We start from the raw sequence: 17,393 nt of genomic DNA, 5'->3' as shown, positions 1-17,393 counted from the left end.
TGTATGTGACCTCCATGTGAAATGTTACTTTGGTATAGTCTTTATAGACTTCCATGTATGTTTGGTAGGATGCACATTTATGGTTCAATTTAGCATTAGGCGCAGATTTGCTTGGAATTTATATGCTGTTTTTGAGGATTTCCTCCAGGTACTCCAACTCCTTATCGTGCGCCAAAACAAACCTGACTGTGGCTTCTGGTGTAATGAACAGGATTACTGTAACAGTCCTGTCTTTTCTCAAATACGGTTAAAAGCATGAACACAGTAATTGCTTTAAATATAGTTGAAATTACCCAAAATATTTTGTGCGGCCATCCAAACTGTTGACCGCAGACAGGATCCACTATTGGCTAAGATAAAATGTAGATGCTGATATTATAAGGCTTTTTTAAGACAGTATTGTCTTTCACAGACCTAACCCAACCTACTCTATTCAGTCAAGTTGTCGCATGGTAAAGGTCTTAAAAAAGTAAATTTTTTGTTTTGTTTTTAAAAATAACCATGTACTTCCTTTTCTGTCTGCTGTGATCTCTAGGTGTTGAGGTTTTAATTTAATTTAATGAATAATGGTAAAAGTACCGTATATACTCAAGTATAAGCCATCCCAAATATAAGACGAGGCCCCTAATTTCCCCCTCCCCCAAAACTCGACTATAAGCCTAGGGTGGGAAATACATCATCCCCCTCTGTCATCATCCAGACCCCCATCAATATCACCCCTTCATCATCACCCTGTCATTATCCCCCTCATCATCATCCCCCTCATCATCATCCCCCTCGTCATCGTCCCTCTCGTCATCATCACCGCCTGTCAATCCCTTTTCAGTGGTCTTCAACCTGCGGACCTCCAGATGTTGCAAAAACAACAACTCCCAGCATGCCCGGACAGCCACCGGCGGTCCGGGCATGCAGGGAGTTGTAGTTTTGAAACATCTGGAGGTCCACAGGTTGAAGACCACAGTGGTCTTCATCATCTTCCAGACCCCCCCCCCCCCCTTTTGTTTTCTACTCACCTCCCCTCGGTGGGAAGGAAGGGTGAGCTGGTCCGAGCCGTCCATATTCGACCACCTATGCTGCAGGGACCGTCCGGTGGGGAGGGTTAGCCGTTCCGAGATGTCCATCTTCACAGGGAGGCCCTCTTCTCCGTTGGCTGTCCGGGCATGCTGGGAGTTGTAGTTTTGCAACATCTGGAGTTCCGCAGGTTGAAGACCACTGAGAAGGGATTGACAGGCGGAGATGAACTAAAGCCAGAAACATTTTTTGTTCACTTGAGTATAAGCCGAGGGGGGCGTTTTCAGCTCGAAAAATCGCGCTGAAAAACTCGGCTTATACTCGAGTATATACGGTAGTCTCTTGAGGTCTTTGCATCATGAGATTTAAGATAAAAAGCATAACAAACATAGTGGCCCAGATTTATCAAACTGTGTGTGAGAAAAAGTGGAGAGATTTTCCCACAACAACCAATCACGGCTCAGGTTTCACTTTACCAGAGCTCAAAAGCTGAGCTGTGATTGGTTGTTGTGGAAAAATCACTTTAGTTTTTCTCTCACACATTTTGAGAAATCTGGGCCAGTATCGATAAAACAAAGAATAAAATAATGTTCATTGGAACAGGGATAAACAGGGTGGAAGGCCCTGCAAAGCTGAAATGTTGACATAACCAAATCAAGAGGTTATCCTGTTCTGTGGGGGTCTGACCACCAATCCCAAGAACGGGGACAACAGTGGCCTCATAGAAAATGAATAAAGTGCTGGCTGTGTACGATTAATTCATAGGACATTTTTGTCCATTTTCTCAGAATTGGCAGGGTTCCCAGCTGTATCTCCATCAATCAGCTTGTTATTCTTTATCCTATGTACAGGGATTGTCCTCCTCTACTCCTTTCAGTAGCTTATTTTACCATGCTCACTTCCACTAGGAAGAAAGACCAGAAAGAACCTGCTAAACACCATCTGAATACTGTGCTGCCCCCTAAGATGTCTGATCGTAGGGGGTCCCTCCACTGGGAACCCCCTGCGATCTCTCCTGTAGCTCCATGCTTGATTACTGGCGATGCAGGGGCCGGAGGATCGTGATGTCACGCCTTGCCCCCTTTTAATGCAAGCCTATGGGAGGGGGCTTGGTGGCCACCACGCCCCTTCCCATAGACTTGCATTAAGGGGGCGGGGTGTGACATCACGAGGGGCCGGGCATGATGTCACGATCCTCCGGCCCCGGCATCGCCAGTCATCAGGCACCAGATGACAGGGGGTGCTGCAGGAGAGATCGCGGGGGTTCTCAGCGACGGGACCCCATGATCAGACATCTTATCCCCTTTCCTTTGAATAGGGGATAAGATGTCAAGGGGCGGAGTACCCTTTTAATCTGACAAACTGAGAGGACTCGACTCAAGGATAAGAGGCAATAAAACTGACTACAGTACTATTATATCTAAACATATTTTGGTATGCAAATGATCATTTAGCATGTAAGAGACAGCACTCAAATGTAATTTGGTTAAAGCTGAACAAGGTTTTATTTGCATATTCCTATCTACTGCAATAAATGGGATTGTCACACAAGTTGCATGTGATCTGAGTGAAACAAATCCATTATTCGACCCTTTTTCCAATGTTAAGCTAAGTAAAATAAGATTTTCATCAGTTCACAGGAGCCAATGGCATAACTACCTGTGCAGATGGCATAGCAGCTGCCATTTGGAACAAAAAGAGACCTAGTTTTTATCTAATTTTACATTAGGCAAAATTTGTGAAGAATATAAAAGGTGGAAGAAGGAGAAGGAATTGAATATGGCCTCATATAAAATTTTACTATAGAACTCCTATGCTATGACATCACTGCATTATCCCTGTACTAAGGCACAGTGAATGCATTGTATGTGCATATGACATCATAATAGGTTTGGTCTTTCCAAAACTTTGATGCCACAGTATACAGGTTCTTCTCAAATAATTAGCATATTGTGCTAAAGTTCATTATTTTCCATAATGTAATGATAAAAATTAAACTTTCATATATTTTAGATTCACTGCACACCAACTGAAATATTTCAGGTCTTTTATTGTTTTAATACTGATGATTTTGGCATACAGCTCATGAAAACCCAAAATTCCTATCTCAGTCAAACTTCAAATAATTATGTTCAGTTATGCACTCAATACTTGGTTGGGAATCGTTTTGCAGAAATAACTGCTTCAATGCGGCGTGGCATGGAGGCAATCAGCCTGTGGCTCTGCTGAGGTGTTATGGGGGCCCAGGAGGCTTCGATAGCGGCCTTAAGCTCATCCAGAGTGGTGGGTCTTGCGTCTCTCAACTTTCTCTTCACAATATCCCACAGATTCTCTATGGGGTTCAGGTCAGGAGAGTTTGCAGGCCAATTGAGCACAGTAATACCATGGTCAGTAAACCATTTACCAGTGGTTTTGGCACTGTATGCCGGTGCCAGGTCGTGCTGAAAAATGAAATTGTTACGCCTAGCGCTCCGGGTCCCCGCTCCTCCCCGGAGCGCGTACGGCGTCTCTCTTTCCGCAGCGCCCCGGTCGGTCCCGCTGACCGGGAGCGCTGCACTGTCATGGCCGTCGGGGATGCGATTCGCACAGCGGGACGCGCCCGCTCGCGAATCGCATCCCAGGTCACTTACCCGTTCCCGTCCCCTGCTGTCATGTGCTGGCGCGCGCGGCTCCGCTCTCTAGGGCGCGCGCGCGCCAGCTCCCTGAGACTTAAAGGGCCAGTGCACCAATGATTGGTGCCTGGCCCAATTAGCTTAATTGGCTTCCACCTGGTCCCTGACTATATCTGACCTCCTCCCATGCACTCCCTTGCCGGATCTTGTTGCCTTGTGCCAGTGAAAGCGTTTTGTGTGTCCAAAGCCTGTGTACCAGAACTTCTGCTATCCACCCTGACTACGAACCTTGCCGCCTGCCCCCGACCTTCTGCTACGTCCGACCTTGCTTCTGTCTACTCCCTTGTACCGCGCCTATCTTCAGCAGTCAGAGAGGTTGAGCCGTTGCTAGTGGATACGACCTGGTCACTACCGCCGCAGCAAGACCATCCCGCTTTGCGGCGGGCTCTGGTGAAAACCAGTAGTGACTTAGAACCGATCCACTAGCACGGTCCACGCCAATCCCTCTCTGGCACAGAGGATCCACTACCTGCCAGCCGGCATCGTGACAGTAGATCCGGCCATGGATCCCGCTGACGTCCCTCTGCCTTATATCTCTGATATCACCACGGTGGTCGCCCAGCAATCCCGACAGATCGCCCATCTAACCCACCAGCTGTCGGAAGTATTCACCATTGTGCAGCAACTTCAGTCGCAACTTCAGCAGCAATCATCTCCTCCGCCAGCTCCTGCACCCCTTCCGCAGCGAGTGGCCACTCCTAGCCTCCGCCTGTCCTTGCCGGACAAATTTAATGGGGACTCTAAGTTTTGCCGTGGCTTTCTTTCGCAATGTTCCCTGCACTTGGAGATGATGTCGGACCAGTTTCCTACTGAAAGGTCTAAGGTGGCTTTCGTAGTCAGCCTTCTGTCTGGAAAAGCCCTGTCATGGGCCACACCGCTCTGGGACCGCAATGACCCCGTCACTGCCTCTGTACACTCCTTCTTCTCGGAAATTCGAAGTGTCTTTGAGGAACCTGCCCGAGCCTCTTCTGCTGAGACTGCCCTGCTGAACCTGGTCCAGGGTAATTCTTCCGTTGGCGAGTACGCCATACAATTCCGTACTCTTGCTTCTGAACTTTCCTGGAATAATGAGGCCCTCTGCGCGACCTTTAAAAAAGGCCTATCCAGCAACATTAAAGATGTTCTGGCCGCACGAGATACTCCTGCTAATCTGCATGAACTCATTCATCTAGCCACTCGCATTGACATGCGTTTTTCTGAGAGGCATCAAGAGCTCCGCCAGGAAAAAGACTTAGATCTCTGGACACCTCTCCCACAGTCTCCATTGCAATCTGCGCCTAGGCCTCCCGCCGAGGAGGCCATGCAAGTGGATCGGTCTCGCCTGACCCTGGAAGAGAGGAATCGCCGTAAGGAAGAGAATCTTTGTCTGTACTGTGCCAGTACCGAACATTTTTTGGTGGATTGCCCTATCCGTCCTCCACGTCTGGGAAACGCACGCTCGCACCCAGCTCTCGTGGGTGTGGCGTCTCTTGATGCTAAGTCGGCTTCTCCACGTCTCACGGTGCCTGTACGGATTTCTTCTTCAGCCAGCTCTTCCCTCTCAGCCGTGGCCTGCCTGGACTCTGGTGCCTCTGGGAATTTTATTCGGGAGTCCTTGGTGAATAAATTCTGCATCCCGGTGACCCGTCTTGTCAAGCCACTCCCCATTTCCGCGGTCAACGGAGCCAGGTTGGATTGCACCGTGCGTTTCCGCACGGAGCCCCTCCTAATGTGCATCGGACCTCATCATGAGAAAATTGAGTTTTTGGTCCTCTCCAATTGCACTTCTGAAATTCTCCTTGGACTACCCTGGCTTCAACACCATTCCCCAACCCTGGATTGGTCCTCAGGGGAGATCAAGAGCTGGGGTACCTCTTGCTTCAAGGACTGCCTTAAACCGGTTCCCAGTACTCCCTGCCGTGACCCTGTGGTTCCTCCTGTATCCGGTCTCCCTAAGGTCGTTATGGACTCTGCCCGCCTTAAGAAGTGCCTCTCCCCCCTCCCAGTCCAGTCAGTCAAGCCTCGGTGCCTCCTCGTGGCCCTCGTCCTGGTGTCACACTGCCCCGTGCCAGGCCTCGCCCTCTGCCCTCCCTCCCCATTCCCACTCCTGCTGTACTGCCTGCCGTTGAGGAATCCCTCCATCCTTTCCCGGTGTCCTCATCCCGGGGGGGGAAGTTACCGGACAAAGAGAAGGGGAGACCTAAGGGGGGGGGGTACTGTTACGCCTAGCGCTCCGGGTCCCCGCTCCTCCCCGGAGCGCGTACGGCGTCTCTCTCTCCGCAGCGCCCCGGTCGGTCCCGCTGACCGGGAGCGCTGCACTGTCATGGCCGTCGGGGATGCGATTCGCACAGCGGGACGCGCCCGCTCGCGAATCGCATCCCAGGTCACTTACCCGTTCCCGTCCCCTGCTGTCATGTGCTGGCGCGCGCGGCTCCGCTCTCTAGGGCGCGCGCGCGCCAGCTCCCTGAGACTTAAAGGGCCAGTGCACCAATGATTGGTGCCTGGCCCAATTAGCTTAATTGGCTTCCACCTGGTCCCTGACTATATCTGACCTCCTCCCATGCACTCCCTTGCCGGATCTTGTTGCCTTGTGCCAGTGAAAGCGTTTTGTGTGTCCAAAGCCTGTGTACCAGAACTTCTGCTATCCACCCTGACTACGAACCTTGCCGCCTGCCCCCGACCTTCTGCTACGTCCGACCTTGCTTCTGTCTACTCCCTTGTACCGCGCCTATCTTCAGCAGTCAGAGAGGTTGAGCCGTTGCTAGTGGATACGACCTGGTCACTACCGCCGCAGCAAGACCATCCCGCTTTGCGGCGGGCTCTGGTGAAAACCAGTAGTGACTTAGAACCGATCCACTAGCACGGTCCACGCCAATCCCTCTCTGGCACAGAGGATCCACTACCTGCCAGCCGGCATCGTGACAGAAATCTTCATCTCCATAAAACTTTTCAGCAGATGGAAGCATGAAGTGCTCCAAAATCTCCTGAGAGCTAGCTGCATGGACCCTGCCCTTGATAAAACACAGTGGACCAACACCAGCAGCTGACATGGCATGTTCAAAAGTGGCAGCTGATATGTTTCTGGTTCAAAAGTGGCTTGACCTGGGGAATGCGGCAGCTGTAGCCCATTTCCTGCACACGCCTGTACACGGTGGCTCTGGATGTTTCTACTCCAGACTCAGTCCACTGCTTCCGCAGGTCCCCCAAGGTCTGGAATCGGTCCTTCTCCACATTCTTCCTCAGGGTCCGGTCACCTCTTCTCGTTGTGGAGCATTTTCTGCCACATTTTTTCCTTCCCACAGACTTCCCACTGAGGTGCCTTGATACAGCACTCTGGGAACAGCCTATTTGTTCCGAAATTTCTTTCTGTGTCTTACCCTCTTGCTTGAGGGTGTCAATGATGGCCTTCTGGACAGCAGTCAGGTGGGCAGTCTTACCCATGATTGCGGTTTTGAGTAATGAACCAGGCTGGGAGTTTTTAAAAGCCTTAGGAATCTTTTGCAGGTGTTTAGAATTAATTAGTTGATTCAGATGATTAGGTTAATAGCTCGTTTAGAGAACCTTTTCATGATATGCTAATTTTTTGAGATAGGAATTTGGGGTGTATGCCAAAATCATCAGTATTAAAACAATAAAAGACCTGAAATATTTCAGTTGGTGTGCAATGAATCTAAAATATATGAAAGCTTAATTTTTATCATTACATTATGGAAAAGAATGAACTTTACCACAATATGCAATTTTTTTTTGAAGAACCTGTACATGAAGAACTTTACTGTGAGCATTATTCCTATGATATCCCTATGCTGTGCTATGCAAGGCATGAAACCAGCTTTGCACAATCTCCGTGCCGTAATATCACTGTGTAGATTGTCCATGCACTGTGACATCATTGTACACATTATCCCTCTGCTGTAATGTCACATTGTATACTATACACATACTGTAAGTGAATTATCAAACCATTGTAACATCACTATGAGCATTATACATGTAGTGTAAAATAACTGTACACATTATTTCACTATTGTGAAATACCTTGTGCATTACCCCATATTGTAACATTATTATGAACATTATCTCTGTTCTATGGTCACTGTATACAGTTTTCCTGTACTGTGCAGGGAAAAACTCAGAAGATGACACAGTACTTCACTAGTAGTGCATCCCTTTTATCTCTATAGTGGATGTTCCCGAGGATGGTTGAGGACATTGTGAGAGACTAGCCCCATAGAACCAGGAAAACAACTTCAAACTAGCAGTCAATGACAGGGACACAGAACTATTGTTTAAACAGGGTTTGCCTTGTCTTTATTTTTCAGTAACAAAACAAATACAGAAGGGGTACCACGACTTAAAACATAACATTTAATAGTGCTAATAAAAACATATAATTCCCCACTAACAATAAACAGACAGAACAATGTCTCACAATATTAAGACTCAGAGGCGTAGGTGTGAGCCAGCATAAGACAAAACATGTGGTCTAGTAGAAAAAATAGTCAGGGAGAGCCGGGGGTAGAAATAAATTTGTACCACGGGGAGGGGGAAAAGAAGTAGGGCTGTGGCCCTATTACACCCTGACAGGGGAGATGTGGTGAGAACTACCCCTACTCGCTCAGGGATCCATCGGGGCACTCGTCCTAATAAGGACGACCCCTGCCCCAGTCTACCCCTTTGTCAATCCCTGCACTAAAAAACAATAAACTGTCAGCCCAACCACCCAACGCGTTTCCCCCAGGTCATTGGGTTCATCAGGAGCATAAAGTCGTGGTATAAACCCAATACACACAGGAAAGCGTTTTAGGCTTAAATCAAGTAAATGAATAAACATATACCAAAAAAGTGCACCAATCATATGAAGTGCACTATTAAACAAAGACCATTAAGTGCATGCTGTCAGATGTAAACATATCACACATAGTCCGTAAATATCCAAACAAGGTCTCAAATATTAACAGCATGCCCAATCCCCAGAGCAGAGCCCTGCTTCTGATTATGACTCACGTGACCACAATGGCGGCCCGGGACCGTGACCGCAATGGAGGTTCGTCCTAAGGTGCTGTTTACTGCAGTGGCAGCGTGCGTAGCTACGACGTCTGCATATTTACGGACTATGTGTGATATGTTTACATCTGACAGCATGCACTTAATGGTCTTTGTTTAATAGTGCACTTCATATGATTGGTGCACTTTTTTGGTATATGTTTATTCATTTACTTAATTTAAGCCTAAAACGCTTTCCTGTGTGTGTTGGTTTATACCACGCCCTTATGCTCCTGCTGAACCCAATGACCTGGGGGAAACACGTTGGGCGTTTGGGCTGACAGTTTATTGTTTTTTAGTGCAGGGATTGACAAAGGGGTAGACTGGGGCAGGGGTCGTCCTTATTAGGAAGAGTGCCCCAACGGATCCCTGAGCGAGTAGGGGTAGTTCTCACCACATCTCCCCTGTCAGGGTGTAATAGGGCCACAGCCCTACTTCTTTTTCCCTTCCCCGTGGTACAAATTTATTTCTACCCCCGGCTCTCCCTGACTATTTTTTCTACTAGACCACATGTTTTGTCTCATGCTGGCTGACACCTATGCCTCTGAGTCTTAATATTGTGAGACATTGTTCTGTCTGTTTATTGTTAGTGGGGAATTATATGTTTTTATTAGCACTATTAAAAAGTACTTCTCATCATATAAACTTTTGATATATTTTAGATTAATGACTGTTGAATAACTTTCCAATAGCATGTTAATGAAAAATATGCTTCTTTCTATTGTATTTTTCCCGATCAGTCCTGTCAGCAAGCATTTCAGACTCATGCTGGAGTCCTAAACACTCAGAGCTGCCAGCCTGCTTTGTTCACAGCCAAACAGGCTGTGAACAAAGCAGGCTGGCAGCTCTGAGTGTTCTCCTTTGTGAACAAAGCAGACTGGCAGCTCGTAGTGTTTAGGACTCCAGCATGAGTCTCAAACGCTTGCTGCCAGGACTGGTAGGGAGACCCCTAGTGGTAATTTTTTCAAAGTGGAAAATTAAATAGAAAGAAGCATATTTTTTAATAACATGCATTTGTAAAGTTATTCTGCATATATTAATCTATAATATATCAAAAGTTTTTTTGATGAGAGGTACCCTTTAAATGTTATGTTTTAAGTCGTGGTACCCCTTCTGTGAACCTTATGATTTTTTGCAGGGTAACCTTAAGCTTGTTTCTGTGAATTTACAAAACAAATACAGCCTTCACACTCAGACATACACACAAAAATACCAAACTATATAGATTTTTAACCTGTCTATATAGGTGGCTTACTACCAGCCACCCAATACCCCAGTCACCAATTTGTTACTCACCCAGGTTACAATGTCCCCAATTGATGCTGCAAACTCCTGATCCAAACTCTCATCAGTGGTGTAGGTTCCTCACAGCCTCACTTGCAGATTTACTCTCATCTAGGTTTTAAAGCCCAGTGATGAGCTGTCTTGGGCACCCGTACTGATCTGAGCAAATCTGAAAACCCCTGAGTGGTCTACGAAAAGGATGAAAGGCCCCACACGAAGGTATACTGCTGGATCCTGGGCTAGGCATGGGGGCAATAAAGACTCCGACACCAAGTTATGGACAATGGTAGCTTTACTGAGGGTAGACAGTTGGTAAAGTCTATACAGTTCAGCCAGGGCCCAAGGAGATGACCAGTGATGCAGAGACCTTAAGGGATTCCTGGGACTTATAGTAGGACTGGACAATTGAATGCAGACCACGCTGGCTTGACAGATGACAGGGACTGACTTGACTTGATTCATAAAGCTGTGACTTTAGCTTACTTGAATTGATGGTGGCTGCAGGACTTGACTTTGAGGCCTCCAACACTGGGTACACAAATACACTAGGCACAACTGCACTGGACCTCAGCAGGAAGCAAGAGCTAAGAGCTCCAAGAGAGCAAGAAGCTCCACCCAGGGCTTATAAGGGGGAGACTAGCAGGGAGCCCATAGGTCACTCTTGGGATCACCTGGTCACTTGTACCTCCTGGGTAACAATCACATGACATAACTCTTAAAAGATACAACACATTTTATAATAGAATACACTGTATAACATATGTACAGGGGGAAACAGGTACAAGGGGCCCTGGGGACACTGATGGAGACTGCCTGACAGGGCAGCAAGGGTACGGGGCAACATCTCCTGTACTGGGCATCCACACATTGCTTCAGGCGCCTGTGCTAGGCCCTGCTGCTCAGGTGATGCTATAATATTTGTTATGATCTTTGCCTGTTAATTTATGTTGTTTTGTTGCTGTGTGCAGAGCTCAGTGTGAGCTGCAGTGTGGTCCCCACCCAGGAGGAGTCCGAAATTCTTAATTGTGAGCATAATACCCAGTCGATGGGCAACCCAGTGCTAGTTCATACCCTGGCGGTGTAGCGTTAATTGGAAACTATTAGAACCCTAGTCAGTGTGGGAGGCCTCTGAATTAAGTCTAAAATCCCAAGTAAAATACTCTCTCCCGGACGAAGGTCAGCGTGCCGAAACGCGCTTTGGAGTGGCGGCATTCCAGCCCCTGCAGCGTCTTTGTGACCACATTGGTCTTTTGTGGGTACGATGTATTACTATTGCTTTACTATGCATTTTATTTCTGACATGTAATACACGTCAGCACACAGCACCTTACCTATTACTCTGCACTTTATATACTGTTTGTGGACTATTTGTATCTACATATATTATACTTTCTATGTGTGGATTGGTGCTTGTGTCTATATATTTGACTCACGATAATTTTCCATGTTATACCCCCTGATTACCATCTCGGTTGCAGGGTATCTGGTGTTGCCGCGTATTTTTGATGCATTGTTCTCCTTTATATGTGTGTTTGATTTTGATGTATATAAATAAAATTTATGCTATTATATTTTTTTAAATGACACCTCTGGCTTCTGCTTGTTGATTTAATTGGACACTATGAGAACCCTAGTCAGTGTGGGAGGCCTCAGGATTAAGTCTAAAATCCCAAGTAAAATACTACAAGTCACAGCAGGTCCATAGGGCTCCCAAGGGTTACTCTGCATCTCCTCTACTCTAATCTGTGGGGTGAGGATTGTAACTTCTATTCCTGCTTCAGTAAAGACAGTTATCCAAAATTTGGCATTGGTGTATTTATTATCCTGCGCCTGGTCCAGGAGAAGTTGTTCTTTCCTCAGACTGTGTAGGTTAATGGGGCCCTGGTATCAAGAAGTAATACATCTCACCACCCTGAGTCTGTCTAACTCCCCGTGGCTGCCACATGAGCCTTGCCAGGGATTCAACAATTTCTATTTCCCATATCTTACCCAGTTTTCCTTGGATGAGACATGTGCTTCCTAAAATCAAGTGTCCACAAATGACAGGTACCTTCAGGAATTATAGAGATCTCCCCAAAGATAATTCCTGTCACTTTCTCACAATATATAATGATATGCTATCACTTTGTAAAATTGAATAAAGCCTTAAAGGGGTACTCCAGTGTTTAGACATCTTATCCCCTATCCAAAGGATAGGTGATAAGATGCCTGATCGCGAGAGTCCCGCCGCTGGGGACCCCCGTGATCTTGCACGCGGCACCCCGTTTGTAATCAGTCCCCGGAGCGTGTTCGCTCCGGGACTGATTACCGGCGACCACAGGGCAGGCGGCGTGTGACATCACGCCCCCGTGTGATGTCACGCTCTGCCCCTCAATACGAACACGCTCCGTGGACTGATTACAAACGGGGTGCCGCGTGCAAGATCACGGGGGTCCCCAACGGCGAGACTCCCGCGATCAGGCATCTTATCCCCTATCCTTTGGATAGGGGATGAGATGTCTAAGCACCGGAGTACCCCTTTAAGAAAGCAGAAGGAACAACAACTGGAGAAAGTTTATTTCCTTTTCTTTTTTTTAATAAAGTTTAGCTTTATCAATTACATTATTCTGCATTAAGGATAGTACTGGTACCAATACCCCACCACCACAATTTAGTTATTTGGTAGTAGGACTCCTTTTTGATTCAACGTATTATTAAAAAAAAATAATAGGATATTTGTCTTTTCTAAAATGGCTTTATCTGCTCAAGCATATCTTAAAGTTTGAGACCAATTCTTAAAAATGCTTCTATTTCAAATTTGGTCAGTTGTGGACTATATTATTTTTTATTATATTTTATTCATTTATTTACTGTAATTTCTTTCTAACTGGAAAAATAACCTAATAAATTTATAAACTATTTTTTTTTATAAAACAAGAAACGTTACATGTTATTGGCGAGCAGTAACAGACACTGAAAATGCTGAATAAACGACTTTGCAAGTGAAATGAGGGTTTTGTACTTTCCAGTATTGGGGAGCATGTGCAAGAGCTATCTAACAAAGCAATATCATACTGTCATATATTTTAACTGCTCTTGGCCAATCAGACATCTCTGGCAGCAGCTTATCAGGCATTGAATTTTATCATGTCCAATCCTTGTTACCCTGACATCACCTCACCTGTTGATGGGTTTGAGTGACCTAGATTTTTTGCGTATGGTCAACTTAAGGTCATTGGATAGAAAGTAATGTGGTCAATAAATGACAAGACTGAGACTACAGTATGGCAGAATGGTGGTTCACTGGTTGGTGCAGTTGCGATGCTTCACTCCTGGTTTATGTTCATCCCTAGAAACAGCTGGAGTACATGTGCATTTATGTTCTACCCAGGTTTGTGTGGGTTTTCTTCTGGTGCTTTGGTTTCCTCTAACATTAAAACATACTGATAGGTAATTAACTTTTTTTTTTTTACATTGGAAATGAAATCATGTACTGAAGTCATTGTGTGTACATGTGGTTCTAAAGATTTAGCACCTTTTTGTGTATTTGAACAACATTTTTAAATAAATTAAGTATAAATTGTAAAATGGTTATGCACCATTGGATGTGCATCTGTGGGTCTCTTCCTATGTCGGATAATCTCAGTGCTTGGTGGAGCAGTTGTTGGGTACCACAATTCCCAGAATGCCCATTTTTTTTCTCAGCTAGTCATCAGAATGCTGGGAGTTATAGTTTTGCAACACCTGGAGGAGGACAGTTTAGATACCACTGGTCTATAGAAAAGAAAGAAATAGCTGAGCAAGGACTCTTCTGCATACATTAATCTCTTTATGGGCTTCCAGCCAGAGTTAGTGCTGCGTGGCTATCATATCCTGATCTACTTTGAAAAGCCTTGCAATAGGGAATCATGCTGCAAACTGTTAGTAAAAGTCTTTCCAGTATTTGCACCACAGTGATCTAACCTGTGTAGGCCCTCTACAGTAGAGTATACTCTAACTGGACTGTACAGCTCCTCCAGCAACATTACCTGAAGTGGGAAAACCACCATTGAATGTAGATTTTCAGTCAGCATGGCAGCTCCATGATGAAACTATGAGTTGGGCAGAGGTTGATTGACTGGAGAAGTGCCATCATGACTTGGTCGTTTAGTCCCTCTAGGTGGGACTAGGCCATGACAAGCCATACTAAATTGGCATTTTTTTTTTTTGTCTCCATTTATTTTATTTTGATTTTTTTGTATGTGTATTTTACCCAGGGTAGTAGGATAATAAAATGTGATATAAGATCAGAAAATAATGTATGTAACTCCTTGTGCAAACCAGGCCAAGTCTTTGATGCATTCAGGTTTAGCGGAGAGTCGATCCTAAATCTATACCAAACTAATAATAAATACAGAACCAAGTCTAGACTTAGTAGATAAAAATCCATTAAACAAGTACAGATACCAGACCTCACCAAAAAACACACCCAAGAGCAGACTCCAGACAAGATCACCATCGAGCTGTGGGAAACCCCAGCAGAGAGGGCAAGTGCAAATAACACCTGTAAGGTTGCTTTCACACTATACATATACCTCCGTTGTAAACGTCCGTCATAAAAATCTTGAAAATCGTCAAAACTGTTAAACGCTGTTGGAAAATCACATTATAGTCTATGGGATTTTTCTAATAGCCGTTTTAACCCGTTATCGACTGTTATTAATAACGGACGTTATTTTGTGACGGGCGAGAGTAACGGGAGAAATAGTGCATGCACTATTTCTTCCATTAATTCGCCCGTCACAAAATAACGGCCGTCATTAATAACGGGCGATAACAGGTTAAAATGGCTATTAGAAAAATCCCATAGACTATAATGGGATTTTCTATCGGCCGTTAGGGATTTTCTAACGGTCGTTTAACGGCCGATTTTCAAGATTTTTATGACGGAGGTATTTTTATAGTGTGAAAGCAGCCTAAGACTCACCACAAGGAGAAATCTTCAGCAGGCATCCCGGCACATCACCGAGGGGGGTTCTGAGCCCCCCCCCCCATGTCGGCAATTGCAGAAAATCGCATGTCAATTCAGACATGCGATTTTCTGCTATTCGGGGCTGATCGGGTCTCTGGAGACCCGATCACCCGGAAAATAGAGATGATCGGAGCTGTCAGTGACACCCCTGATCATCCCAAGGGATAGGAGCGAGGTTGCAGTGCTGCGATCTCCTCCTATCCCCTGCCATTGGTCAGAACTGATTCTGACCAATGGCAGCGCAGGACAGTGGGTTGCCATGGCAACCCCCCATTATGCCCACCCCTGGATGTCGGGCAGAATGGGGGGAGAAGATGGAGGCCGGTACCTGAGAAGAAGATGGTGTGGTGCCCAAACGGTAGCCCTCCAGATGTTGCCAAACTACAACTCTCAGCATGCCTAGACTGCCCAGGCATGCTGGGAGTTGTATTTCTGTAACATCTGCCCGTTCAGATTTTGCAATTTTCATGAAATTTTTGAAAATTGCTGCTCTACTTTGAAGCCCTCTAATTTTTTCAAAAAGCAAAAATTTGTCCATTTTATGATGCCAACATAAAGTGAACATATTGTATTTGTGAAGAAAAATTTAATGTATTGGGAATATCCATTTTCCTTACAAGCAGAGAGCTTCAAAGTTAGAAAAATGCTAAATTTTCTAAATTTTCATGAAATTTGGGGAATTTTCCCCAAAAAAGGATGCAAGTAACGCCAAAAATTTACCACCAAAATAAAGTAGAATATGTCACGAAAAAACTACCTCAGAATCAGAATATTCGGTAAAAGCGATTTTGAGTTATCAATTCATAAAGCGGCGGTGGCCAGAATTGCGAAAAAGGGCTCAGTCCTTTAGGTGAAAAAGGGCTGCGTCCTTAAGGGGTTAAAATGAAGTAAAAAAGTAAATATTTATTTGTTATAGAATAATTTCCAGAATAAATTATCAGTAGTTTAAAAATACACAGATGTTGTCTTATGAACAGTGGGAGGACTCATTCATGGCCGCAGGGGTGACTCCAAAATAAAAAAAATTTAAATCAAAATCCTGTCCAAACAAATGATTTTTAATATTCTAATGCTGATGATGCAGCCAACACAGATCAACACAAGTCAGAAGAGGAATTGAAGGTTACTTTCTGTTTTGCATTTTATCATTTAGAAGGGGAAAATATTACATTGATATTGAAGTCATAGCAAGGTTGGTACATGTTATGAAATAGATGCCATTATTAAAAAGGCTCCAAATATTAAAATGTTTATAAGATTTATGTTTGCTTCCCTGGTGATCTAGGATAGTGGAGTGGTTAATGTATGCTTCCCTGATGGTCTATGATAGTGGAGTAGGTTAATGTATGCTTCCCTGATGGTCTATGATAGTGGAGTAGGTTAATGTATGCTTCCCTGGTGGTCTATGATAGTGGAGTAGGTTAATGTATGCTTCCCTTGTGGTCTATGATAGTGGAGTAGGTTAATGTATGCTTCCCTGGTGGTCTATGATAGTAGAGAAGGTTAATGTATGCTTCCCTGGTGGTCTAAGATAGTGGAGTGGGTTAATGTATGCTTCCCTGGTGGTCTATGATAGTGGAGTGGTTAATGTATGCTTCCCTGATGGTCTATGATAGTTGAGTGGTTAATGTATGCTTCCCTGGTGGTCTATGATAGTGGAGTAGGTTAATGTATGCTTCCCTGGTGGTCTATGATAGTGGAGTAGGTTAATGTATACTTCCCTGGTGGTCTAGGATAGTGGAGTAGGTTAATGTATGCTTCCCTGTTGGTCTATGATAGTGGAGTGGTTAATGTATGCTTCCCTGGTGGTCTATGATAGTGGAGTGGTTAATGTATGCTTCCCTGATGGTCTATGATAGTTGAGTGGTTAATGTATGCTTCCCTGGTGGTCTATGATAGTGGAGTGGTTAATGTATGCTTCCCTGTTGGTCTATGATAGTGGAGTAGGTTAATGTATGCTTCCCTGTTGGTCTATGATAGTGGAGTGGTTAATGTATGCTTCCCTGGTGGTCTATGATAGTGGAGTGGTTAATGTATGCTTCCCTGATGGTCTATGATAGTGGAGTAGGTTAATGTATGCTTCCCTGTTGGTCTATGATAGTGGAGTGGTTAATGTATGCTTCCCTTGTGGTCTATGATAGTGGAGTAGTTAATGTATGCTTCCCTGGTGGTCTATGATAGTGGAGTGGTTAATGTATACTTCCCTGGTGGTCTATGATAGTGAAGTGGTTAATGTATGCTTCCCTGGTGGTCTATGATAGTGGAGTGTTTACTGTATGCTTCCCTTGTGGTCTATGATAGTGGAGTGGTTAATGTATGCTTCCCTGGTGGTCTATGATAGTGGAGTGGTTAATGTATGCTTCCCTGGTGGTCTATGATAGTTGAGTGGTTAATGTATGCTTCCCTGGTGG

This window comes from Hyla sarda, chromosome 5, assembly GCF_029499605.1.
Source record: "Hyla sarda isolate aHylSar1 chromosome 5, aHylSar1.hap1, whole genome shotgun sequence".
Classification (NCBI taxonomy): Eukaryota; Metazoa; Chordata; class Amphibia; order Anura; family Hylidae; genus Hyla; species Hyla sarda.
Note: the sequence above shows the minus strand (reverse complement) of the source record.